Here is an 18,220-nt window from a genome sequence, read left to right as displayed (position 1 = left end):
TTGTTTTTAATTCTCACAAATATAGTCAAGCCTTTCCCTTGGTCACTCTAGGAGAAATATCAACTACCATGTGACCTTTTTTTAGTGATGATTGGTTGATGTCATTGTTTATAACCCACAAGAACTGTCTTACAGAGAGATACTCCATTGGAAACATGTCACAGTATGCTCTTCAGTTCAGTTGTTCAGTCGTGTCCGACTCTTTGTTACCCCATGGACTGCAGCACACCAGACTTCCCTGTCCATTACCAACTCCCGAGCTTACTCGAATTTACTCATCCATTGAGTCGGTGATGCCATCCAACAATCTCATCCTCTGTGTCCCCTTCTCCTCCTGCCTTCAATCTTTCCCAGCATTGGGGTCTTTTCCAATGAGTCAGTTCTTTGCATCAGATGGCCAAAGTATGGTCTTAGCTGGTTGCTAAACAGCAAGTTATTTTATTCCTTTTTGGGGATAGGGAGGTCCAAGTATACACATACTTGTACATGATTCTAGTGAAACATTTTAAGTGGGAAACTGTTTAGGGTTAATGTATGTGTACCAGCATGAAAACCAGGGCGTTCCTACAGATGATGACACACATTATCTGACCTCTGAAAATTAAGCTTCTGCAGGGAAGAAGCCCATAATCTGATTATACATAGCACACATACAAATTATGGAGGGGCCATGTACATTTAATTTTTGAATTTTGGTCTTTCTCTTGGAATCAGAGGAGGAAAATTACTGATTGAAAATCAGAGGCAAAATAAAACAGAATCAGGGCTTTGGTGAGAAAGCAGAGTCTTCATGTACAGCGCACAGATTGCACTTGCATAAGGATTACATATGGATTTTTCCAAACTCAAATTATAATGGAATCTTTGCAGAAGAATGTCTGTCACAGATGGGACGCAATTTCAGACATAGTAACTTGCTTCATAGAGAGGTGGGACCAGAGTCAGTGGTATCATTAGTACAACAGAATTCTGTCCAAGATGAGAACTGCAGCAGTAGAGCTGTGATCTTCATGAAGCACAGGTAATTTTTATGTTTTCTTTTCACTTCATAGCATAAGTAACAAAATAAGTTCCTTTTTTTCCTTTCTGCAAGTTTCTTTTCTGCGTAAGTCCATAACCCACAACCATACCTCTTTTCCTGAGAAAAAACTATTGATCCCATTTTGTCTGACTGACATGAAACTTGGATGAACTAGCCTTGTCAGGTTGAGTCCTGAAGAGGCAGGGCAAGGGAGTGAGAGTGTTGGAGGTTCACAGAGTGGCGCCCATACCCCAGGGCAAGGAGACAGTGAAGAAAGAGGGTGACCATTCTAGACTGGTAGGTGGCTATATAAGCCTGATATGCATAGGCACCAATACTATGGCACAGACTTTTGAGATAAGAAAAAGTACTGTGATTTCGGCTGGCAATGAGACAGGTGGCCAGGCTCAAATCTGTCAAACTTCTATAAATCAGAGGAGGACAGCTGGTATGCTGAAGCCCTGGCAGGGCAGGATTTGACTGCTGGAGGGCTCTGGAACTTGGCAATTTATGGGAAGGTGTGGGGAAAGGGCTTCAGCAGAACAGATTTCTGGGTAATAGATTCGTCCTTTTCTAAAGGGTCCGGGACATTCAGGTTCCGGGTCATACTCGGGGTTTTTTGGTGCCGTGGGAGGGGACAATTTTGGTTCTGGAAAGTTTTGAGGTAAAAATTTTCTCCTCTGCGAATGTCTACTGCGTGAGTTGCAGTTTCATTCTGTTACAGCTTAAAAACAGTTCAGTATCTGGTTAGAACCAGGATAGAGCCAGAGTGAGGTTGGCTCTATGTTGGCGGCAGGTTTAATAAGCAAGGAAACGGGAGTAACGCTTACTTGGGCTCTCGCTAGAGGAAGAAATCACCCTCTACACCCATCTGCCAGAATCTTAAAAGTTTATACAGAGGCTTCAATAGAGTTCAGTCTCCTTAGCTTCAAAATGGTCTCAACATCACCTTTCTCTCTCGAGACTACTCCTGGAACCAGCTTCTCCGGTGGGAATGATGGCAGAACACACATTCTAAGGACAAGCGAGAGGGTGCTGCTGCTGCTGCTGCTGCTAAGTCGCTTCAGTCGTGTCCGACTCCGTGCGACCCCATAGACGGCAGCCCACCAGGCTCCGCCGTCCCTAGGATTCTCCAGGCAAGAACACTGGAGTGGGTGAAAGTAAAGTCACTCAGTTGTGTCCGACTCTTCGCGACGCCATGGACTACAGCCTACCAGGCTCCTCCGCCCATGGGATTTTCCAGGCAAGATTACTGGAGTGGGTTGCCATTGCTTTCTCCGGGAGAGGGTGAGGAGCCTCCAGTTGCCTGGATTCAGCTTGAGGGTCAACTAGTGAGCACAGCCTCTGGATGCTTCCTCTAACAGGTGTGTCTTATAATCATAAGACAAGAAAGTTGTCTTATAATCATATGTCTTATAATCATAAAACAAGAAAGTTCACCGAGGCTGAGGACAAGTAGGTAGTTTTGAAGAGCGCAGGCCTAGAGTTCAAAAGAAGATACTTGTGAGTTTTAGAAACAAGTTGAATGTATCTGAACTGCAGCACTGAAATCTGAAGTTACAGAAAAAGGAATGGTGAACTTAAATGGTGAACAAGTGAGTAACTCTGTTGCATGAAACACAGCTGTGGGGTAAGGAAATAATCATAGTTACTCCTGGGGTTACAGTCTCAGTCCAGTTCTTACGATTACCATGGCACATGTGTCAGCTTAAGTGCTTGTAAATAAGTCAAATTATTTAAAGTATAATAATTTGCAGTAAAGGACTTCAGTTTGGTTTTTTCCAAATTCATCATGAAAAGTCACTGATCACACATTTTCAGCAATATGCGGACTTTTAGATTATATAAAATTAATTTTCATGAACTACATTTAATCTTCTGGAGATAAACTGAAAAGATGACTGTTTCATTTGGCAGGACTGGTTGATCATTCATCTCTCCTCGACATTTGGAAAAAGAAAAGAAAGAAGACAAGACTCCTAAAGATACTGTGTAGAAACGATTTCCTTGTCTCAAGATGGTCAGTAGTCCCAGGTGTATTTAACTATGGCTGATGACCCAATTAAGCCAGTTAAACTACCCTTATCGTTCTTGTTTCATTAAGAATTTTTCTCCATTTACCTCTATTCATTTGCTTATTTGCACCTTTTGAAACTACTAATTTCCAGAGATAATCACAATTTTTTTATTATAAAATATGTCAGAAATATTTTTTAAAACATGCAAGAAAATACATATTTAAGGAATAAATTTGTTACTAACAATATTATTTGTAATATCCAATTTCAGAATTCCTGTCATACTAAGTCATGCAGTTCATACAAATAGTGAGTTTTGAAGAGTATGATTTTGCAGCTTGTCAAAAGCATTCCTTAGAGCATTGGAGAAGTTGGTATGAAACCTTCCAGGGAGAAACCTGTTCCACCATTGCTTACTTATATTACAACTGCTTAACTGGCTTTTCTTTGTTTAGACACCTATGAAGGCCACTGTTTTACAAGGAACTAAGAGGAGTAACTTAGAAATTATGTAATAAATTGGAATTAATCCAGTGAACCTTGTGGAAAAAACAATAAATAAGAATCCCAGAGGATAGAAAATAGAAATACCTGTTCCTGAGTCATATACCAGCTTGCCTTGGTTAGGGCATAGGTATTAATAAGAGTCTCCTCTGAGTGTAGGAAACATCCACTTCATTGAACTGAGAATGAGATTCACATTGGCTATGGGGAAGTATGTATGAATATTTCTTGCCATTTACTAGCTTCATAATCTTCGTTAAATTACTAAAATTTTTTGTGTTGAAGATGCTTCATTGGAAAATGGGTATAAAAACAATATCTACTTAATTGGGTTATCATGCAGATGAAATGAGTTCATACTGTAATGCATCTAAAATCCTCCAACGTTTTAGAAACATCTCACTGTTTTTGTGCTGTACAAAAACAAAGGCACCAGGATGAAACAATGCAATGTCTCAAAGTTGTTTAGTTGCTAAGTCGTGTCTGGCTCCTCTGCAACCCCGTGGACTGTAGCCTACCAGACTTCTCTGTGGGATTTCCCAGGCAAGAATACTGGAGTGGGTTGCCATTTCTTTCTCCGGGGGATCTTCCTGATCCAGGGATCAACCTGCATGTCCTGCATTGGCAGGAGGATTCTTTTTCACTGAGCCACCTGGAAAGCCCTTTGTGCACACTAGTTTTTATTAAATACCAGATTTCCATTTCCTCATTCCATTTTCCCATACGGGAAGAGAAAACACATTCTTCAAAATGAATGATACGCTTTAGAGTGTGGTCATTGGTTGTCACACTTCCTGCCTGGATTCAAATCCTGACTCCTGTGTACATGTGTGATCTTAGGTAAGGGCCTTAAACCACACTGTGCTTCGTTTTCCTCATTTGTGAAATAACACACAGTACCTTCCAAATAGAGTTTGCTCTGAGGATAAAATAAAATAATGGCTGCTAAGGGCTTACTCATTACAATGCCATTGTAAATTTTCAATGATGCTGTTTTTTATTATTATTGTTAGTATGTTACTGCAAACAGTTCAATAAAATATTAAATCAGTATATGAAAGAGGGTGATATTTTTCACCTAAGTTGGTTTTTTATGTCTTTTGGTTTAATGAATGGTTTTCCAATATTTTTTCATTATTGGCACACCTATGAATTTAGTGAATAGTGTGAAAGAATGAAGTAAAATGGATGTAAAAACAATCTAAAAAGTAAATTATTTCTTCTTCAATCATCTCAAAACTAATATCATTGTATTTAAATATATAAAGTTAGGTATTTTATTACCCAGGTGATTTTCCTACTATTTGAAATTATTACTTGTCCTGATAGGAAGTATATCAAAATGAGACTCTAAAATGTTGCTTTCGTACTGCAGAGCTGGTAGAGAAGAGCTGTGAAAAGCAAAATGGAACAAGGTAGAGATATTCAAGGCTTGAAATGTACCCAGGGGGTCTTAAAGTCTGGACGGGAAAAGAGTTTCATAGTTCTACTTTCATGAAAAATATGGATTGAAAAGGAGTAGAAAATCTGCCCTTCCTCCTCCACCGGTTTCCATTTCAGCATTGAAGTATCTCAGTTCCCTGGACAGTAAAATATGGTTGCAAAATGATAGATGCCTTTCCAGAGGCAGTGCTGCTCTTCAGCCCCATTAATATTTTAACTTTACACTGAAATAGCAGGTGAGACTTCTTTGGTGGTTTTGGCTGAAGGGCAATGCTAAATCCTGAGAAATAAAGAAGCCCTTTGAAGAACAGCACCCCAAGCTCTATTCCATAAGCTTGCTTTGATGCTAGATGAATTATAATGGCAATTACTACTGTAATTCCAAAAATTAAAGAAACACCTACTTTCTTTCAAGTTCTGCTATAGTATGCAACATTTTTTCAAAGATACTCAGACTCATTTGTTACTTGCCTCAGGTTCTGCATGGATCGCTCACCCTTCTAGAACTCTAATATGTCTTTCTGACACACCCTCACCAGAGATATGTAGGTGTGCTTCCCACCACCTAATTGTTCTGTCCTCCAAACCAAAGAGCAAGAGCATAATCCTTTTCTAATGGTCTGGACCCCTGAAAACCGGATGCTTTATTTTCAAACAGAGAAAATAGGACTCTCTCTGTATTTCTCTCCATGGGGAGGCCATTTCTTTAATGCATTCAGCTCTTCTGAGGGTTCACATTGCTTTAGTTGATGCTTTGAAATGACTGGTTGTTATAATTCCGACACCTAAGGCCTTTCGCTTAAAAACTTTAGTTAAGGAATAGTTTTAATGCCGCAGGAACAAAATTAAGCAAGCTGTCTGCTCTCATTGAGAAATACTGCAAATGCTTATGCATACTAGGAAGAATCCAGGGGCAAGAAAATGAGCCATACCAGGTCGGAATAACTTATTATTCCGTTGTTAACGTCTTGTTAGTTGTTGTATTGTTAATTTTTATTAAATACTGAGAAATAGGTCACTGTAATTATTGAATTCCAGTTGTTTTCATGAAAGATATTGTATAAAGATTGAAAAGTAGCTGACAGTTTTTGACGGCCGATTGTAAAGGAGGAGAAATAAATTTGCATCTTCTCTTTTGAATTTTTAGCTGAGACCCCTGCAGTAAAAGACATATTAACAAGAGAAAAACAAGCAGAAGTTTATTAACATGTGTAGCTCATGTACATATGAGAAATACCCAGGGAAAAATTATTAACTTCCTGAAGTGGCTTAGAATTCAGGATTAAATATCATCTTAATAGGAAAAAGGAAGGGGAAATACAGGCCTCCTAGAGGAGAGTGAATGACTTCTAGGGAAAGTTGAACAGGATCTTTGAAGAATAGATGGGAGGTGTGACAGTTTAAGACAAGGTTTGTCTGGATGTGGCATCAATTTATAGTCATCTGTCCTCTGATAAGAGTTTGTCTTTCTTGGCTGATGAAACTCCAGGGGAGGGGATCTGTGACTGCTGGTTTCTTTTTGGAGGCTATGTTTTTAGGCAGATAAGAGCAGTTCAGAGAAAGCCTCTTCCTGAATTTGCGGTTGAATTGCTAGTGCTTCCAATGCAAAATAATCAGTATACCAAAGTGGCATATTTTGGGGTAGCGTGTCCTAAACTCCTCCATCATGTTTTGGGGTTATATATTCTGCTACCTTTCACTGATCATTGGTAGGTAAGATTCTGTGTTTAGGACTTCATGTAAATCCTTCATTTAAATTGTACAGTGATTTGTGATCTGGAGTTTTGATCAAGATACAATGAGATAATACCTACAGAATACTTAAAATGAATGGTTTCTGGCACACAGTCATTATGCAACACATGGTAGTATTACTCCTTTTGTAATTTCTTGCTGTACTGTTATGTGAAATATGATCATAAATATCTGCAGTAGTTGCAGTGAAGCCCCCTGAAAAGTTCAAACACATTTGAATAATGATTACATTTGAAATATAAATTGATTCAAGGGAAGTATTTTTGACCAGGACCTTTCAGTTGTATTCCTTTCCATCCATTGCGTACTAATCTGTATGGCTAGAAACATGAGAACTTTAAAAAAAAAACTGGTCTTAAAAAGCATATAAATGAGTTGGGAAGATATCAAGGCTGCAAAACAGTTACAGAATAGTAGATAATGATGTATGATCAAATGCTAAACAGTATGACATAGGCTTTAATATGATAAAAATAGAGTTTGGAAAATTATTTGGAGAGGTAAAGCCTGCTTGGGTCTTTGAGTTTGATGAGAATTTAGGTAATTTTATTTTAAAGAGATAAATAAAATCAAACTGTTAATACTATTGATGAATTTATTCTGTCCAAGGAGTTCTTTCAGATGCTATCACTATTGAAAAGTGAATATATGATCTCTCACCAAAAATACTGTGCAGATGTGTGGCCCATCACAAGTATAACTCCATAGTCTTCATCTTAGAACCTAACATTCTATATCTTGACTCCAGTCAGAAGCCCTTAATTGGGTCTAAACAAATGTTCTGTGCCTGGACATCAAGAGGGCTGAAGCTGGCATCTCAGTAGGCAACACTTACCCCATCCCCCTCCTCCCCTTCTTTCTGTCTCTCTTGCTCATGCACCCCTTGAGTATTGGTTGAAGATAGCCTACTTTCTAAGAGTTGTATTGATATGCTAAAACTATAAGAGAAAGATCAGGACTTAAAGTTTCGGCTAGAGTAAATCTGCTAACTTAATAGCATTTAAGATTGATCTCTTGGATTTCTTTCACTCACCTCTCTCTCTCTTCCCTTCTAGTTATTTATTAATATTTTATAACTTAGTTTCAAAAATGAGACCACCATACAGAAAATACTTATGTTCTTGCAATCTCATCAAAATCTGTAACGTCTGTAAGATGTCTTGATGGAACACTCGGTGGAAATTCTATCCTTGACTGTTCCCTGACAAATCTGTGTTTTTCTTTTTTTCTGTCCTTTTTTCCCTTGTGGATCCTTTTTCCTTTGATGTTCTTCTCCTTAACCCTTCTTGATGAGCAGAATAGAGCTATTTCCATAAAAAATGTCTTTGTCCTAATTCCTGTAACACACACACACACACATATACATATACATATATACATATACATATATATATATATATATATATGCCTGGTTACCTGACAAAGTAGGCTTGAGATTTCAGGTGGACTTAATACCTTCCACCAATTGACACTAAAATAAGGATTTATTTTGGATTATCCAGGGTACCACCATAGAATCACGAAGGTATTTAATTGGAGGAAAGATACAGAAGAAGAGAGGCATAGAGAGATCTGTGGCTATAGAAGAAAGGCACAGAGATGCAGAGATGAGGACTTTGAAAATGGAGGAAGGGATCATGAAACAAAGAACGTGGGCAGCATCTAGAAGCTGGAATGTGCAAGAAAATGGTGTATCCCCTGAAAAAAGCACAGCCCTAACTACATCTTGAATTTAGTGGTGCACTTCTAACCTGCAGGATTGTAAGATAATCAAGTCATGTTATTTTAAGCTAGTGAATTTGTAATAATTTGCCATAGAAGCAATAGGAAACTAATATTCCTTCATATATTGAAATGCATAGTCTAGAATCCATGATGATAGAAGCTCTGTCATGATGTTCTGTGGCTTTCAGAATTGCTGGGATTATGTTTTACATATATAAGAAATTTCAGTTCAGTTTAGTTCAGTCGCTCAGTCGTGTCCGACTCTTTGCTAACCCATGAATCACAGCACGCCAGGCCTCCCTGTCCATCACCAATTCCCGGAGTTCACTGAGACTCACATCCATCGAGTCAGTGATGCCATCCAGCCATCTCATCCTCTGTCGTCCCCTTCTCCTCCTGCCCCCAATCCCTCCCAGCATCAGAGTCTTTTCCAATGAATCAACTCTTCGCATGAGGTGGCCAAAGTACTGGAGTTTCAGCTTTAGCATCATTCCTTTCAAAGAAATCCCAGGGCTGATCTCCTTCAGAATGGACTGGTTGGATCTCCCTGCAGTCCAAGGGACTCTCAAGAGTCTTCTCCAACACCACAGTTCAAAAGCATCAATTCTTTGGCTCTTAGCCTTCTTCACAGTCCAACTCTCACATCCATATATGACCACAGGAAAAACCATAGCCTTGACTAGATGGACCTTTGTTGGCAAAGTAATGTCTCTCCTTTTGAATATGGTATCTAGGTTGGTCATAACTTTCCTTCCAAGGAGTAAGCGTCTTTTAATTTCATGGCTGCAGTCACCATCTCCAGTGATTTTGGGGCCCCCAAAAATAAAGTCTGACAGTGTTTCCACTGTTTCCCCATCTATTTCCCATGAAGTGATGGGACCGGATGCCATGATCTTCGTTTTCTGAATGTTGAGCTTTAAGCCAACTTTTTCACTCTCCACTTTCACTTTCATCAAGAGGCTTTTGAGTTCCTCTTACTTTCTGCCATAAGGGTGGTGTCATCTGCATATCTGAAGTTATTGATATTTCTCCCCGCAAAATTGATGCCAGCTTGTGTTTCTTCCAGTCCAGCGTTTCTCATGGTGTACTCTGCATAGAAGTTAAATAAGCAGGGTGACAATATACAGCCTTGACGAACTCCTTTTCCTATTTGGAACCAGTCTGTTGTTCCATGTCCAGTTCTAACCTTTGCTTCCTGACCTGCATACAGGTTTCTCAAGAGGCAGGTCAAGTGGTCTGGTATTCCCATCCCTTTCAGAATTTTCCACAGTTTGTTGTGAACCATACAGTCAAAGGCTTTGGCATAGTCGATAAGGCAGAAATAGATGCTTTCCTGGAACTCTCTTGCTTTTTCATGATCCAGCGGATGTTGAAATTTAGTGAATGCATGTTGGGTTGGTAATTAGTAGATGTCTCCCATAGGAAAAGGACACTCCATATGTTATTAATATTCAGTTGAAGGAATGTGGTGACTAGTGTGTGTGTAGAGAGGCCTGTCTGTACTTAGTAGGGAATTTTTCTGAAGTTAAGGTTCTAAGATACAGCTAAAATCTAGCAAAGAAGGAAGATGGTGGGATGGAGCAAGAGGACTGAAAGAGGATCTTCCAAAGCAGAACAAGTGTATTAGAAACAGAAGGAGGAGGAGGCTCACTCTGATATCACTGGCTTCCTGGTGATTGAAGCTATGCATGGGGGTGGTCTTCCTTAAGATAGGGTGGAAACTGGTTGATTTGGACATGATAGGTGATTCTGAATTATTAATATATTCACTCTCTGAGATTGCCTTGTTGTCTTTGTGTTAATTGATTAAGGTCTTAATATTTTAATGCATTTAACTTTATAATGAACTAGACTGAGTTTTATTTCTGGGTCTTTTATGTGCTATACAGGCGTCAGTTTACTCATTTGTAAAGTCATGGAAACAGTTATACCGTCTAATATAGTTTACAGGAGGATGGTACAATTTTTACATGTGTAAAGCTCTTATGTTTCTGGAACCCAGTAAATGTATCGCTAAATCGTAAGTTTCATTATTATGAAAATAATTATATAATACTTACAAATTTAGGAAGGTGAAGCCTCCAACGTTAGACACACTGATGCTTCTGTCAGTTATGCTAAAAGGTGCCCTATTTTCCTAGAGGTTCTAAAAATTGGCAGATATACATTCTGCTCCAGTGCAGGCTTACAGAGCATTCTACTTAATGTTAGAGGAAGATGTGTTAATTTTAGCTGTCACAGCTGGGCATTTATTAAATACAAGCATTTCATCAGCAAGAACAGGAATTTCAAAACACATGCAGGCATTCTCTTACATAATTAGGATATGTAAGTTACTAATATTTGTATTCCACATGGTTTACAAGATCATGAAATTTAGGGGATGATTGTGCACGAAACACACACAGTTCTGTAGAGATCAAAAGTAACATGATATAACCTAGTAATTAAGAGACACATGTTAAATACATGAAATGATGGTTGAGAACAAGACTGTATATAATAAATTGCTAATTTTGTGCAACAGAAAATAGCCTGTTCATAACCAAATTTTAATTTTGTGATTGAAATGATAATACAGAGAGCTCAATAAGGTTCTGGTGGCTGGAATCATCTAGGAAGTCTGCATGAGGAGCTTGGACTTGTTTGGGCTTTGAAACACAATGTGTTAGAGAACAGTGGAGGTGGCAATTTCAGAGAAGAGAAATGGTATCAGAAAAAGATTATAGGAAGCACGACCATATTGAAAAGTGGGAGACAATGATAACTTCCATCTCCAAGGGGAGCTGGATGGAGGAAATATCTGGAAATATGTTTAATTCTTGGAAGTTTTGTTCAGGCTTCCTAACCACCACAGATAAGGAAAAGGCTGGAATGAAGTAAATGGCCCGCAAAACACAGTGTTGCTATCTTTGTCATAACTTTACCTTGGCTTTTTCTTTGTTTTAATCTGAAATTTATGGGTACTTTATTTAAAGTTGCAGAGAAAAAGAAATGAGAACAAATGAAGTAAGACAATTAGTTTTAATCTTAAGCCAACCATACCTTCTCACATCTTCTCTAAAGATGTTCAGGCTCCTTCTCTACTAATTGGCCCTATTATATATAATTTCACTGTTCAGAGGTTTATTCTGTTGGAGAAGGAAAATAAATGAAGAGCAAAATGCAGATGTTCAAGTACCAAGCCTCATTAATTAGACATGTATTAACTAATTCTAAAGACCACTTGCTGTGCCTCAAGGGATCCACAGAGAAGTTAAAGAGATTTTATTTTATGTCAGTCTGTCCTTTTTTCTTAAGTTTTATGCTAGGCCCCAAACAATACTATTGCTTAAATATTCCAATCTGGGATAAATAACCACCATTTTCTCAAACATAGTCATTTGCCTATTCCACTGACATTTTAAAATATACACTTACTCTTTTATTCCCTTAATTATTTTTGCCATATTTACAGGTCAAAAACTTGTTGATTACTCAACATTTCTCCTTAAGTCATTTTTTTGTTTATTAAATAAATGCGTCTTAGAGAAGGACTTTATGCCGAGAAGAGGAATGGGAGACCAGTATTGTTTGCTCTGTATAAAAATACGTATTTGGCAGAAATAATAAAACCAAAATCCTATCTGTAAATATGGTTGCCCCCTGAAAATTCTGTTTCAGAAGCCCTTATTCTCTTAGTTAAAAAGCAAGATTTGTGAAAGGAAGGCTGACAAAAGAACATTATCTCATGATGTGATTTGATATTGCTTCATGCTATGTCTAGGCACGGTATAAAGCCATCTGGCTCACCACTGAAATTGTGAGAGATAGTAGTGAAAAGAAAAGACAGCTAGAGTAATGCAAGCCTGTTGGTGCCCAACTGGACAGCGACACAGCTCTATTTTGCATGTGCCATAAGCTCTGTAGTGACTTAAAATTTATGTTCTTCACACTGACATTGATAGCTTATATACTAAGTAACTTTTATGGGATTATTATTGTTATATCTCCCTATTAAAACTCCATAGCATTTTAACCTCCCTAAAACTGGTCCATTCATTTATTCATTGTCATTAAACAAATATTAATTGAGTATCTATTAGGTGCCAGACGCTTTTTTAGGTACCAGAGATTCAGTAGATGAAGAAAACAAACAAGAAGAAATCCCTGTCTTCGTGAAAACTAGCAGTCAGCAGATAAATAAGTAGGTAGGTAGACAGCCATAGATAATGATCAGTGTTAAAAAGGAATGTAACCTTGGAAAAGGGGACAGGGAAGGATGGGCAGGAAAGGGCTCAGTGAAAGGATGATATTTGATCTAAGGCCTGAATGAAATGAAGAGTAGTGTTGATACATGGCTGGGAAATACCTTGGAGAAGAATATCCCAGGCAAAGGAAGAGTGAACGTAAAACCCTTAGGTATGAAGAAACAGCAAGGTCATCAGTGCTGCTGGAGTAGATTGATGGAGGGAGTAGAAGGGAAGGGAAAATGAGAGGGGTAGTGAGGGGCTAGATCATGTAGGCTTATGGAAGGCACAGCATGAATTTTGGCTTTTTCCTCTGAGTGAAATAGTGGTTATATGGGGTTAGGAGTATGTTCTGAGGTACATTTTAAATGATAATGTAGATAATGGATTATCTACCATTAACAGAATGTACAGTCACTGAAGATGGGAAAACAATTAGATAGCTGTTGTAATGATTGAGACATGAGATACTGTTGATTTGGATCAGAGTTGTACTATCGGTGATGAGTTTTCTGAATATATTGGAAAGAACAGACAATGGATTTTGCTAGTTGATTTAAAATCAGGAATAAATCCAAATGGTTTGGCCTTAGGAACTGAAAGGATTCCCGTAACTAAGATGGGTAAGATAATGAGAAATTTTGGTGGGGTGATGGGGTGAAATTAAAAAAAATCAGTTTGAAATATAATAATTTCAAAATGTCTATTACTGGACATCTACATATAGACATCAAATAAGTTGTTAAACATTTAAAACTGAAGCTCATAGAAGTGGAGTTTGGATTAGGATACTAAATTTGTGAAAGTTATCTTATAGATTGGATTTAATACAATGAGATTAGATGAAATCAACAAGGTAATGTGCATTGATAAGAGTAGAAAATTTAGGACTGAGCTTTTCTTAGTGGTTGAGGAGATGAGGTGAGATGAGATGAACAAAGAAGAATTGAAAATAAGGAAGGGGGGAACCAGGAGTACATGGTGTTGTGAAAGCCAAGGGAAGAAAGTTATTTAATAAGGACATATGAAATGTTAAACGTGCAGAAAGTTCAACAGTGATGACCTCTGAGGCTTAGATATTCCTTTTGATAATATGAAGTCATCAGTCACTTTGACAACAGCAGGTATGTTGGAGGCTTGGAGACAACAGGCTGAATTAGTATAGAAACACTGGGTAAAAGGAGTATTAGGACTTTGGAAGAGTTTTGAGGTAAAGTGAATGGAATGTTGGTATTACTTGAAAGGGGAAATAGAGTCAAGAGAGGGCTTGTTTAAAGCAGCTCATGCAGCTAAATACGAGAAAAAGGAACAGCCCGATCAAAAAGTGGGCAAAAGACCTAAACAGACATTTCTCCAAAGACATACAGGTGGCTAATAAACACATGAAAAGATGCTCAACATCACTCCTTATTAGAAAAGTGCAAATCAAAGCCACAATAAGGTATCATCTCACACTGGTCAGAATGGCCATCAACAAAAAGTCTATAAACAATAAATGCTGGAAAGGATGTGGAGGAAAGGAAACCCTCTTACACTGTTGGTGGGAATGCAAACTGGTACAGCTGCTATGGAGCCCAGTGTGGAGATTCCTTAGAAAACTGGGAATAGAACAGCCATATGACGCAGGAATCCCACTGCTGGGCATATACCCCAAAGAAACCAGAATTGAAAGACACACATGTATCCCAGTGTTCATTACAGGGCTGTTTATGATACGTAGGACATGGAAGCAACCTAAATGTCTATTGGCAGATGAATGGAAAAGGAATTTGTGGTACATTTACACAATGGAATATTACTCAGCTATAAAAAAGAACACACTTGAGTCAGTTCTAATGAGGTAGATGAACCTGGAACCTATTATACAGAGTGAAGTAAGTCAGAAAGAGAAAGATAAATGCTCTGTATATTAATATATATATATGTGGAATTCAGAAAGATGATCCTACATGTAGGGCAGCAAAGGAGACACTGATGTAAAGACAGACTTTTGGACTCAGTGGGAGAAGATGAGGGTGAGATGATTTGAGAGAATAACACTGAAATATGTACATTGCCATATGTAAAATAGGTGACCAGTGCAAGTTTGTTGCATGAAACAGGGCACCCAAAGCCCCAGAGGGATAGGGTGGGAAGGGAGATCGGAGCAGGTTTCAGGATGGGGGAAACAGGTGTATACCTGTGGCTGATTCATGTTCATGTATGGCAGAAACCATCACAGTATTGTAAAGTAATTATCCTCCAGTTATATTAATTAAAAACTAAAATCATAAAAGATGATGCTATTAAAAAATTTAAACATAGGGGGCTTTTTATATGATGGTAGAAATTACACTGTATGTATAAGTCAAGTGAAGACATCTGGCAAATAGAGAAGAAATAGTGTCAATATGATGAGAGGAAACTTCAGGATCAATGTTCTTGATTAGGCAAAAGAATGTGGAATCTGGTACGTAAATGGAAGAGGTAGCTTTTCATAACAATGTGGACAGCTCATCTGTAAAAGCAGGAGGGAACAGGAGGAGCATGTGGGCTCAGGTGGTTTTTGTCCCCATAATTGTGAGTCATCCTTTCATTTGGTACAAATTGTGTAACCTTCAGTGATTTTTCCATGGTTTTTCTATCTTAGAATGAATACCTAGCAAGACACAAATCAATTTTTTAGAAGGTTTCTTCAATAATAATTTCTCATATCTTCTTGAACACCAATAATATTTAGTAATTAATACAGCATACTTCAGTATTTAACATATAATGCCCTGTTTTGTCTTTTGTTTCTACATTAAAAGCTGAAGATCTCTGTAGTATATTCATAGAATCAACTTGTAACCTCATGTGCATTTATAAGACCTTTCTTTTTTTTTCATTTTTATTAATTTTTATTGGAATATAGTTGTTTTACAATGTGTTAATTTCTTTTTTTTTTAATAATAGAAAATTATTTAATTAGTATACATGTGTTCCCCATCCTGAACCCTCCTCCCTCCTCCCTCCCCACACCATCCCTCTGGGTCGTCCCAGTGTACCAGCCCCAAGCATCCTATAAGACCTTTCTTAAATCACTATTTTTCTGAAAAACCTGTGAATTCTCTGCAAGAATTAAATCCTTATCCCTTTTGCCTCTATCATATTTGTTCCATATCTTTAAAATAACAAACTTTCTATTGCAAATATTCCTATTGATCTCTCTTGTTGACTTAAAAAATTTTTTTCAGTACCATGATTACTTTATCTGGATATTGTTTAAATTTTTATTTTATTTTTTATTGAAGTATAATTGGTTTATAATGTTGTGTTGCTGCTGCTAAATAGCTTCAGACGTGTCCAACTCTGTGTGGCCCCAGAGACGGCAGCCCACCAGGCTCCCCCATCCCTGGGATTCTCCTGGCAAGAACTGGAGTGGGTTGCCATTTCCTTCAGATTCTGGTATATAGCAAAGTGATCAGCTTGCTTTTATATATGTGTATATATATATATATTCTTTTTCAGATTATTTTCTATTATAGGTTATTATAAAACTGTAGTATTGTTCAGCCACCATAAATAAAAAGTGACAGTTCAAAGATAAAAAAAAAAAGATATTGAATACAGTTCCTTATGCTATACAGCAGGTCCTTATCATTTATAATAGTGTGTATGTTAGTCTCAAACTCCTACTTTATCCCTCCTCTCCTTTTCCCCTTTGGTAATCATAAATTTGTTTTCTAAGTCCCTGGATCTGTTTCTTTTTTTCAAGTAAGTCTGTGTTATATTTTAGTTTGCATGTGTAAGTGTATTGTGTGATGTACTTCACTTAATATGATCATCTCCAGGTCCATCCATGTTGCCATACTCGATTCATTCTTTGGGATAGAGATTGTTTACTCATATTTTCTTCCAGCTGTAAACTGACCATGTTATACATCATAACTGAAGAACTTATGAATGAAAAAATAAAATGCTAGCATCATATATCATTTTATGAGCTGATTACAAATAAATTACTATTGTTACAATTTGAAATCATTTGATCTTATGGTATTAAAGTGATTTAATTTCCTAAGAAATTTAAATGGACAAAGGAAGGAGGGTGACTTACCTATGACAGGAAGTATGTGTATTAGTGTTTGTAATGGCATCACTTCATGGGAAATAGATGGGGAAACAGTGGAAACAGTGTCAGACTTTATATTTTTGGGCTCCAAAATCACTGAAGATGGTGATTGCAGCCATTAAATTAAAAGACACTTACTCAAATCCCTTATGATTATACTGTGGAAGTGAGAAATAGATTTAAGGGCCTAGATCTGATAGATAGAGTGCCTGATGAACTATGGAATGAGGTTCATGACATTGTACAGGAGAGAGGGATCAAGACCATCCCCATGGAAAAGAAATGCAAAAAAGCAAAATGGGTGTCTGGGGAGGCCTTACAAATAGCTGTGAAAAGAAGAGAAGTGAAAAGCAAAGGAGAAAAGGAAAGATATAAACATCTGAATGCAGAGTTCCAAAGAATAGCAGGAAGAGATAAGAAAGCCTTCCTCAGCGATCAATGCAAAGAAATAGAGGAAAACAACAGAATGGGAAAGACTAGAGATCTCTTCAAGAAAATAAAGAGATACCAAGGGAACATTGCATGCAAAGACAGGCACAATAAAGGACAGAAATGGTATGGACCTAACAGAAACAGAAGATATTAAGAAGAGATGGCAAGAATACACAGAAGAACTGTACAAAAAAGATCTTCACGACCCAGATAATCACAATGGTGTGATCACTGACCTAGAGCCAGACATCCTGGAGTGTGAAGTCAAGTGGGCCTTAGAAAGCATCACTACAAACAAAGCTAGTGGAGGTGATGGAATTCCAGTTGAGCTATTTCAAATCCTGAAAGATGATGCTGTGAAAGTGCTGCACTCAATATGCCAGCACATTTGGAAAACTCAGCAGTGGCCACAGGACTGGAAAAGATCAGTTTTCATTCCAATCCCAAAGAAAGGCAATGCCAAAGAATGCTCAAACTACTGCACAATTGCACTCATCTCACATGCTAGTAGAGTAATGCTCAAAATTCTCCAAGCCAGGCTTCAGGAATATGTGAACCGTGAATTTCCTGATGTTCAAGCTGGTTTTACAAAAGGCAGAGGAACCAGAGATCAAATTGCCAACATCCGCTGGATCATGGAAAAAGCAAGAGAGTTCCAGAAACACATCTATTTCTGCTTTATTGACTATGCCAAAGCCTTTGACTGTGTGGATCACAATTAACTGTGGCACATTCTTAAAGAGATGGGAATACCAGACCACCTGATCTGCCTCTTGAGAAATTTGTATGCCGGTCAGGAAGCAACAGTTAGAACTGGACATGGAACAACAGACTGGTTCCAAATAGGAAAAGGAGTTCGTCAAGGCTGTGTATTGTCACCCTGCTTATTTAACTTATATGCAGAGTACATCATGAGAAACGCTGGACTGGAAGAAACACAAGCTGGAATCAAGATTGCCGGGAGAAATATCAATAACCTCAGATATGCAGATGACACCAC

At 37.9% G+C, this 18,220-nt stretch overlaps 1 long non-coding RNA gene across 1 annotated transcript; it reads left to right on the top strand.

Moving 5' to 3' along the window:
* Positions 1-1,984: 1,984 nt before the first annotated feature.
* LOC147369833 (uncharacterized) lies at positions 1,985-3,279 on the top strand. Its single transcript, XR_015168478.1, has 2 exons — positions 1,985-2,385; positions 2,939-3,279. It is a non-coding gene; the product is annotated as an uncharacterized LOC147369833 (long non-coding RNA).
* Positions 3,280-18,220: the final 14,941 nt, after the last annotated feature.

The sequence above is a fragment of the Bos grunniens genome, chromosome 7 (genome assembly GCF_055505025.1).
Source record: "Bos grunniens cultivar Pamir isolate PY7600 chromosome 7, Bosgru_T2T1.0, whole genome shotgun sequence".
In the NCBI taxonomy this organism is placed as follows: domain Eukaryota; kingdom Metazoa; phylum Chordata; class Mammalia; order Artiodactyla; family Bovidae; genus Bos; species Bos grunniens.
The sequence above is the reverse complement of the archived record's forward strand: the minus strand, read 5'-3'. Positions and strand labels throughout refer to the sequence as shown.